The sequence below is a fragment of the Prionailurus viverrinus genome, chromosome B4, assembly GCF_022837055.1.
Source record: "Prionailurus viverrinus isolate Anna chromosome B4, UM_Priviv_1.0, whole genome shotgun sequence".
NCBI lineage: Eukaryota > Metazoa > Chordata > Mammalia > Carnivora > Felidae > Prionailurus > Prionailurus viverrinus.
This window is the reverse complement of record NC_062567.1, coordinates 26,053,257-26,063,685: the sequence shown is the minus strand read 5'-3', so window position 1 is coordinate 26,063,685 and position 10,429 is coordinate 26,053,257.

The following is a 10,429-nucleotide window of genomic DNA, read 5'->3' as shown; positions in this document are numbered from 1 at the left end:
AGGAAGGTTTTCCAATAGTAATATATGCAAGCAGCCCCCACTTTGTGTAGTTCCTGCGTGCCTGAATTTCAGTTACCATGGTTTAGGTAAACAACACTAGTTCTCCAACAATAGTTCAAATTTCAGTTACCATACACTCGACAGTATGGAGTAATTGCATTCAGTAATTGCTGCTAGGCCTTCAGTCCACAAATCTCTATGTAAATAACAGATGTGCAATACAATCGGCATCCAACACATCACTTCTTTCCAGGTCTACCAGTTATTGACCGTTGCACGTCTGCTATTCAGTTCTTGCACAAACAGCAAAGTGTGAAGTTGTGTAGACTTTTTGTCTCCCAGCAATAAACTCACGTGACATTTTACAAAAATGGGTAACAGAAAGAAGGAATTGGGCAACAGAGATGAGAATGCAGCAAAGAAGCAAATAGTGATAAAGCTAACAGTGAAACTTGAACAGAACACATGAGTTCTAGAAGAACTAACAGTGGGAATGGTGTCTCTGCTCCCGTGGACACCTCTAGAGGTACAGCCAGAGGAATTCAGTGAAGGCAACTTATCGGCATAAATGGGGAAAGCGGTCATGATGGGAAAGGATGAAGATATCCCAGAGGAAGTGAGGTTGGCAAAAAATTCACACTAAAGGAACTCACGGAGACACTACACCATATTGAAAGCACAAAGGATAAATGTCGGAAACTTAGGAATGTGACAATTCACTAAGGCATAGAGAAGTTGCTTGTTCCATATTGCAAGTTACATGACAAGAAGAAGGCAAGCGCTATCCAAATTATTGATAGCTTTTTTACAAAGAAATTAAACGCATTAATCTTTAATGTTTCTAATGTGTTAACTTATAATGTACTAAATGTCAGTTCTACTATTTTTTAATTTTTTAATTTTTATTTACTTATTTATTTAAAGTAGGCTGTATGCCCAGCATGGGGCTTGAACTCACAATCCTGAGATCAAGAGTCACATGCTCTACCAAGTGAGTCAACCAGGCACCCCAGGTTTGTTTGTTTGTTTGTTTGTTTTTCTATGCCTTTATAACTGACAGTTTTTAACGTTTTGAGAAAGTATTTAAGGGTCATAGAACAATTGTCATTTTTTTCCCACTAATAGTTAAGATTGTTTTGCATGTTTCCAACTTACACAGTCATTTTTACCGTCCTGCCCTACTGTGCAAAGTGAGGACTGCCTATATACATTTCAAAGGGTCAAAATATCAAGAAACAAAATCACAGAAATTTGTATCCAGTTGATAGTCTTCTGTAGTACTGAAACACACTTCTTCATTCTACCAATTGCAAATTGTCATTTAAGTTTTTATTTAAAAGAAGCAACTGTTTTTTAAAAAAATTTTTTTTTCAACGTTTATTTATTTTTGGGACAGAGAGAGACAGAGCATGAACAGGGGAGGGGCAGAGAGAGAGGGAGACAAGAATCGGAAACAGGCTCCAGGCTCTGAGCCATCAGCCCAGAGCCCGACGTGGGGCTCGAACTCACGGACCGCGAGATCGTGACCTGGCTGAAGTCGGACGCTTAACCGGCTGCGCCACCCAGGCGCCCCATGAAGCAACTGTTTAAAAATGTTCTTTGAGAGCAAAACCCATCACAAACCATGTTTGACGGAAAAACACAACTGTTCAAAGAGCCTCAGAAAAGTCACCCTTGAATACATTTTACTACACACACCATTGTAACAGTTACTGCATTATTCCAGATTTCCAACTCCTTTTTCCCCCAGTAAAGCTTAATGTTTACATTCAATGCCATAAGTCTGAGGCAACCAGGAAGATAGTTTCTTAAACAACTAGAGTTTGGAAGTTGCAACCTTCAACTTTCTGCTCTTTGCTCCATATATTCTCTGTTTTTCCCCCCACCTCTTGTGGAATCCAACCCCCCAAAATTACATTTCCAGCCCTGGGTGTTCCCTGGGCCAGCATTACTACACCAGCTGTACTGAGAACACCACTGTACTACTTAGAGGGACATATATTTTACATGTGCATACAGACAAACATAATTGAGTGAAGGAAGATATGAGAAGCAGATCCAGGATTGTGCTTCTGGACAGAAGGACTAATGAATTAAAGAGTAAAGCTGGGGGATGGGATTTGGGGGAATTAGAGGAAGGTGGTCAAAGGTAGAAACTTCCGGTTGTAAGACAACTAAGAACTTAGGGATGTACTGTAGAGCATGATGACTGTAGCCACTGCTGCTGTGTGACATATAGGAAAGTTAAGAAAGGTGATCCCAAGCGTTCTCAACACAAAGAGAAAATTTTCCCCTTTATTGTTTTCCTTTCTTTTCTTTTTACAGTATCTATATGTTCCCTGAATCTATTGTGGTCATCATTTCACAATACATGTAAATCAAACTGTCATGCTGTATGCCTTAAACTTATGCAGTGATGTACATCAATTATTTCTCAATAAAACTTGCAAAAAATTAAAGAGAAATGCTTTCTGCCTGACATGACCCTTGTGCTGTGAAAGAAGCCAATGGCTTGGCTAGGATGGAATTCCTATGAGGCCCCTGGGACAGTTGCCCTGAGGTGGGCTGCCAGGGATGAGTCACAGGGAGAACTGGGAATCTACCCTTCCCAGCCCCTCCTCTAAAGGATGAAACTTTGATGACACTTCAGCAGGGAATGCAGTTGCCAGAGTATGTGTGGCAGTGAAAATGTGTAACCGTAGTTACATCACTACCCTGATCTCCCACTGTGGGCGTCACCCACTCCTGGACAGTGCTGGATCTTCCCTGCTTCCTACTTCCCACACAACTTCCTATTCTCTCTGCTCTGGAGGCAGACTGGGAAGTTACACTTTCAAGGGAATAGGTGGTTACATTTTCAGGGCTTGGCAACCAAGAAGAATGGCAATTCCATATACAGAAGTTTCTCTTCTTACAAAGACATAAACAAAGTCATTTTTTCATGTTTATTTATTTATTTTGTGTGTGTGTGTGAGAGAGAGAGAGAGAGCATGAGCAGGGGAGGGGCAGAGAGAGAGGGAGTGAGAGAGAGTCCCAAGCAGGCTCCAAGTTGTCAGCATAGAGCTCGACATGAGGCTGGATCCCACAAACCAAGAGATCATGACATGAGCCAAAATCAAGAACTGGCCACTTAACCAACGGAGCCACCCAAGCTCCCCTAAACAACGCCATTTCTTAAGCTGTCCTAAGTGACACCACATCACTGATTAGTGATGGCAGCAGGGCACAAGTGATCTATTTTCCCCCTAGATCGGCTTTATTGGTCTCTAAGATGGTGGAAAAGCTGCTAAAACATGGGGCACTTGGAGATGACTGCTGGGAAGGGGAGGGGAGATGTGGGCCATGCCTAGAGGTGGCGTAAAAGATAAGACCACCAGGTAATGCTAGAGGCAGAGTGTCAAATTCACACATGAAGCCTCAGTCCCATACCTTAGAATGTGATGGTATTTGGAGATTGCGTCTCTAGAGAGGTGAGTAAGGTAAAATGAGGCCATTAGAGTGGATCCTAATCTAATCTGACTGGTGTCCTTATAAGAAGAGAAAATTTGGCACACAGAGAGACATCAGGGATGTGCACCCTCAGAGGAAAGACCATGTGAAGATATGTTGAGAAAGTGACCATCTGCAAGCCAAGGAGAGAGGCCTCAGAAGAAACCCGTTCTGTTGACACCTTGATCCTGGACTTCTAGTCTCCAGACCGTGATAAAATAAATTTCTGTTGTTTAAGCCACCCAGTCTGTGGTATGTTGTTATAACAGCACTAGCACGCTATTAGAGGCTTGATAGACCACAATTAAAATTAAGATTCACCTGAAATTTTTTTAAAAGGGAAGAACTGCCAAGGTCCCCCCAAACAAAGAAAGTCTGAGGAATTGTCACAGGCAAGAGGAGCCTAAGGAAATATGATGATTAACTGTAAAGTCGTATCCAGATGAAATCCCAGGGGAAAAAAGGATACTAGGTAAAAACTAAGAATATCCGAATAAGGCTTGGACTTTAGTTGATAATAATGTGTCACTATTTGTTTGCTAAGTGTAATCAAAATACCATATTAATGATAGGTGTTAGCAGTAGGGAAAAATGGGCAATGGGTGTGGGATTCACAAAAGCATTTTATATTAACTTCACAATTTTTCTGTAAATCTAAAACTTTGAAGTTTAATTGTTTTATTTATTTTGAGAGAGACAGAGACAGAGAGATAGAGAGAGGGTGCAAATGGAGGAGGAGCAGAGAGAGAGGGAGAGAGAGAGAGAGTCCCAAGCAGGCTCAGTGCCCTCAGTGCAGAGCCTGACACAGGGCTTGATCCCACAGATGTTGAGATCACAACCTGAGCTGAAACCAAGAGTCTGACGCTCAACTGACCAAACCACCCAGGCACCCTTGAAGTTTAATTTTTAAAAAAGAATGGGAAGCAATATATAAAATTCTAAGACTCTCTAGTGGCAGGAATGCCATCAGTAGTTGCCTAGGAGGGGCGTTTGGGAGAGAGAATCACCTGCAAAGGGGCAGTTGGTGGGGGGTAGAGGGACTATTATGGTGGTGGCTACAGAATTGTACACCATTAAGAAAATTCATCAAACACCTTAAAATGTGTGAATTCCATTGTATGTAAATAATACCTTCATAAAAGAGACAAAGGTAATGGAAAGATGTTAAAAGTCTCTTAAGTTGTTGTATAAGTGGTTGTGGAAAATCACTTTAGCAGCAGGATAGAGAATGTTTTGGGGATGAGATCAGCACCAAGGCAATTGCAGAAGCCCAGGCAAGAAGAACAAGCCAGAGTCTGAACAAAGAGCTAGTGGGTTGAGATGGATGATTTCAAACTACACTGGAGAACAGCAATGGCAATTTAAACAGCTAGTGCTCACACCCGTTTTCTCTTTTCTCCCAGCCCCTGAGAAGGAGAGGATATCATCCTTGCTTTACAGAGAAGAATTGACTCCAAAAAGTTAAGAAAATCCTAGGAGCTTGGAGAGATGTCACAAATGGGCTGCTGGCAGGTATCAGGACACTTCTCTTCCTGTTAGAGTTCACTGCAATTGATGTTTAGGTCTTAATATTGTCCTTGGTTATAATATTTGTTTATGCTATGGAAGGTGATAGCTACATAAAATATAGCAGTATAAGCTATCACTTAGTCTTCCATTTTAAAATTTATAGACCACAAAAAAATAAATAAAATAAAATGTATAGACCACAAAGCTCAGAGATTAATAGCACATTGCATACCAACCTCCAGATCAATAACACATCTCATATCTACGTTCAGGGAAAAGAAAACCAAAACGTGCCCAAGTCAGACATTAATAACAGGTTATTTATTTGTTTAATGTTCATTTATTTTTGAGAGAGAAAGAGCATGCAAGTGAGCAGGGGAGGGGCAGAGAGAGAGGGGGAGAGAGGATCTGATGTGGGCTCTGGGCTGACCGCAGAGAGAACCCAATGTGGGGTTCGAACTCACGAACCCCAAGATCATGACCTGAGCTGAAGCAAGACACTCAACCGACTGAGCCACCCCGGTGCCCCAATAACAGGTTATTTTTAAAAACACCTGATAACTGAAGGTCATTGAGTTCACACTTCTCTGTATCCCCCATAGTGGGTAGCACTGTGCACTATTCTTACTTGAAGTACTATAATTATTCCTTGATTGGTTTGTCTTGACTAGAGTCTTATTTATGTGATTTGGGGATAAATGAAGGCATTTCCCACACTGAGGCAGACTTTAATAATAACCACAGAAATTATTTTTTTAATAGATGACACTGTATGAATGAAACATCCCAAGGGAAATGGAGCTTATTTTCATTCACATGTGGTGACAAATAAAATGTATCTGTGCACACACATGATTGAGGGGACCACCTATTATATGAACCTGGAATGGATCTAATATTTACTGGATGCTTACTTATTGAAGTATTTGTTTTAAAGCCTTTATTCCTCACAAGAAGGGGCAATGTCTGCATTATTTGCCATGGTCACTGACAGGTTTAGGAATCAATAAACACCCATTGATTAAATGTGTTTGTTACTACATAATGAGGCAGGGATTTTGTGTGTTATTTCAGTGAACCCTCTCACCAGCCCAAAGGGTAAGAATCATTCTAATTGGGGCGCCTGGGTGGCTCAGTCAGTTAAGCTTCCGACTTCGACTCAGGTCATGATCTCGTGGTTTGTGAGTTCAAGCCCCGCGTCCAGCTCTGTGCTGATAGCTCAGAGCCTGTTTGGAGCCTGCTTCGGCTCTGTGTCTCCCTCTCTCTCTGCCCCTTCCCTGTTCATATTCTGTCTCTCTGTCTGTCTGTCTCTCTCTCTCTCTCAAAAATAAATAAAACATTTAAAAAAATGTTAAAGAATCTTTCTCATTAAACAGATGTGTAAACTACAGAGCTTCAAGGTTCTACAGCAAGTTAAGTGTCTACACCCAACAGGAATTTGAAACCAGAGGTACATAGACCTGCAAACGTGGGCTTTTCCACTGATTAAGAGTAGAGAGACAGGGCGCCTGGGTGGCTCAGTCGGTTAAGCACCTGACTTTGGCTTAGGTCATGATCCCACTGTTCGTGAGTTCCAGCCCCACATCAGGCTCTGTGCTGAAAGCTCAGAGCCTGGAGCCTGCTTCCAGTTCTGCGTCTCCCTCTCTCGCTGACCCTCTCCCACTCATGCTCTGTCTCTTTCTCTCAAAATAAATAGATGTTAAAAAAATTAAAAAAAAAAAAAAGAGTAGAGAACCACCTAGGAACCATGTGTGTGTACCTGGAAAAAGTACTCTTTGCTTTTGCTACCCTTTGGGTGCTTCCTCTAAAAAACAAATTAAAAAAGGCCCTACGTATATTACTATTTTCAACCTTCCATTGGATAATGATTATAATTTCACATTTAGATTTTCTTTAACTCATGAGTTATAAACCAGCAGTTTACAGGCTGAATCTGATCCTCCAATATGTTTTGTTTAGCAAGTGATTTTTTAAAAATTGAATTTTTGGGGGTGCCTGGGTGGCTCAGTCGTTGAGCCTCCGACTCTTGGTTTCCACTTAGGTCATGATCTTACAGTTCATGAGTTCAAGCCCCGTGTTGGGCTCTGCGCTGAAAGCACAGAGCCTGCTTGGGATTTCTCTCTCCTACTGGCTGCCCCTCTCCAGCTTGCTCTCTCTCTCTCTCTCTCAAAAACTAAATAAACAAACATTTTTTAATTGAATTTTTGCACAGCCCCCACCAGACCCTGTTGTCTAGGACCATGCTGTTTTGCTCATTTATGTTACCTGCCTAACCACTTGCAGGCAGCCCTAGAGGGGCTAAATTAAAACCAAAGCCCAGTTAAAATGCTAATGCCCCTGGCAGGGGTTAATACTTCTGTCACTAGTTTGTACCTTCCTGTGACTAAGTGTACACCTCTACCGAGGAGAGATTTTTGAGGGGGAAAGATCGAACATCTGAGTGAAGAAAGCAGAGGACATACTGGGAACTGGAAGAGCGAGAAATCAGAGATGGTCCATCTTCTCCCATAATCCTCTGCCTCCCTGCCTCCTGTCCACGTCTCAAAGCTTTCCTTTGTCCACCTGCTTAATCTCAAGTAGGAATCCTCAACCAATAATTTCCTGCTAGTTATCATTCGTTTCTCTGGAAAACTTAATAACCACAATAATTACCCAAGGCAATAATGTTCTGTAGTAATCTATAACTGAGATATGCCTACTGTCTCAGCCTTGCAAGAGCTCACTTCCCTTTATGCCAAAACATGAATAGTCTAAGCTTCCATCCTGTATGGAAGGCCAGTATTTTTATTAACAATAATTAACTTTTATTGAATATTTATTATGTGCTAAGTACTTTGATCTTAGTTTAAGCAAGAATATACCTTGTTTATATAAATCTTCATGAATAATCAATAATTTTCAAGGACAGAAGGAGCAAAACCATATTTAAGAAAGAAACATTATCTGAAAGAAATAATCTGCAACAATGTAACCCTCACAATGAAGACAAATGTTGGAAACATTAGTGAGGACAGTATAGCTCATTTTCTAGAATCATTTTTTTCAAGTTTATTTATTTTTGAGACAGAGAGAGAGAGAGAGAGAGAGAGAACACGTGGGGGAGGGGGAGAGAGAGAAGGAGACAGAATCCAAAGCAAGCTCCATGCCATCAGGACAGAGCCCAGTGCAGGGCTAGATCTCATGTATGAAGAGATCATGACCTGAGCCAAAGTCAAACACTTAATTGACTGAGCTGCCCAGGCACCCCTCTTGGATCGTTTTATTACAAAACAGTATCTTTACTAAAAAGTCAATCAACATGTTTTTTCCAAAAACAGGGGTGTCTGACTCTTGATTCTGGCTCAGGTGGTGAGTTTCATGAGTTTGAGCCCCGTGTCAGGCTCTGGGCGGACAGTGCAGAGCCTGCTTGAGATTCTCTCTCTCCCTCTCTCTCTCTTTCTGCCTCTCCCCCACTTATGCACCCTCCACGCCCTCACTCCCTCCCCTCCACTTTCGCCCTCCCACCTCCCACTCTCATCTCCCCCCTACCCCTCCCTGTCCCTGCTCTCACACTGTCCCTCCACTCCTGCACTCCAGAGCTCTCCCACACATGCATGCTCTCTCTCTCTCTCTCTCAGAATAAATACATAAACTTAAAAAAAAAAAAGACTTGCAGGAACAGAACTTGTGGCTATTTATTCTTCCTAAGGGTATTATAAGTGGGACAGGCGAATAGGATTTGGGTTGAGGGGAGCAAGGAGGAAATAACAATGCAGACATAAATGATTTAATATGAAAGTTACAGATTATATATATACAAAGTATATATCACAGATATGTGTATTATAGATGTATGTACATATGTTGCATATATGTATGTGAATATGTATGTGAATATGTATGTGTATAAAGAGATAGCAAAGAATTCTATTATAAGCTTAGCTAGATCTCACATTTTCCTTATAGTCCTGAAAACAGAGAGCAAGTTATTTTACAGTGAGTGAAATTTGGCAAAAGGTACTCTGAACTACTTTCCTATATTGATTTGAAGATTTTGTAGTCAGGACACACATTGTACTCTGATGCTGGCAAGTCATTTGCTTATTCTCAGCATACCAATGATAAAATGGAAAAGCTGCCTGTGAATTATAGATACCCTACCTAGAGTTTCCATTTTGACTTGCTAAATCAATCAAAGTGTATTTGATTCCATTTTATCACAAATATAGTGTTTACATTCTAGCAGAGTCTAACACTTTTATAAGTCTACCAAATCTTAAAAGTCAGGGAAATAACCCAAATAAAACTTGTCCACTTGTCCACTTGATCTTCAATTTTTCTCAATTATAACAACACATTTTCTTTCTAGTGGTTCCCCCACTCATCAATAGTAAAGCCAGCTCTTTGTTTTCCTGAACATCAGATCTATCAACTGCAAATGTGCTGCATACAAACCACTTTTAGAGACATCGAGCAATTACATCCATTCTAATGCTGCGAATAGAAGGTTCGATGCCTAATAGGTTCACCCAGCAGATGAGATCCAGCACTATTTAATTACTATCCATAAGTGATACATTTGCAGTTCCAGGATCTTGAAAAAGACCACAACTCTTATAACAGTTGTGTTTATACAGCTTTGACATAGTAAATAACTTGATTATGTTGCATTTTTGTGCAGCTGAAACCCAAAGGCGGGGCTGTAGTTATCCTGATTAAAGTAGTACTTTCTTGCAGAAGGCTTACCAGGAATGGACGTTACAATAGGATTAGGATTAGGATGAGAGAAAGCTCACCTTCTTAACTAAAAGGGTCTCCCATTTTATTTTATTATTAATATCATTTTATTATTTATTTGAGAAAGAGAGTGCTCCTGTGTTCAAGTGGTGGGGGAGGGGCAGAGGGAGAGATACAATCTTAAGCAGGCTCCACCCCCAGCACAGAGCCAGACTCCACCGTGAGATCAGGACCTGAGCTGAAATCAAGAGTTGGGTGCTTAACCTACTGAGCCAGGGCCCAAGAGTCTCCTACCTTAATCCTGTCTATACCTAAGATGCCTATGGTAAAATATCAGACCATATTGCTAACAATTATATTGCCAATAATACTTAAGCTCCTCAAAAATAAGAGAAAATTATTCATTACTTTCTAAATAAGCTTTGTCCTGACTTCAAATCTTGTGGATTGATAGTAATGAATAGAGTCAAAAGGCAGGTGGGCAGTGGTGACGCACATCCGGGTTCAAGCTTTCAAAGGTTCAGCAGCATTAGGACACACACTAGAAAGAGTTTATTATGGCTCTCTGTTAGAAAAGCTGGAAGGAAGTACCTGAACTTCCGGGTAAGTGTTCACTAAAAATGAATTTTAGGGGCGCCTGGTGGCGCAGTCGGTTAAGCGTCCGACTTCAGCCAGGTCACGATCTCGCGGTCCGTGAGTTCGAGCCCCGCGTCAG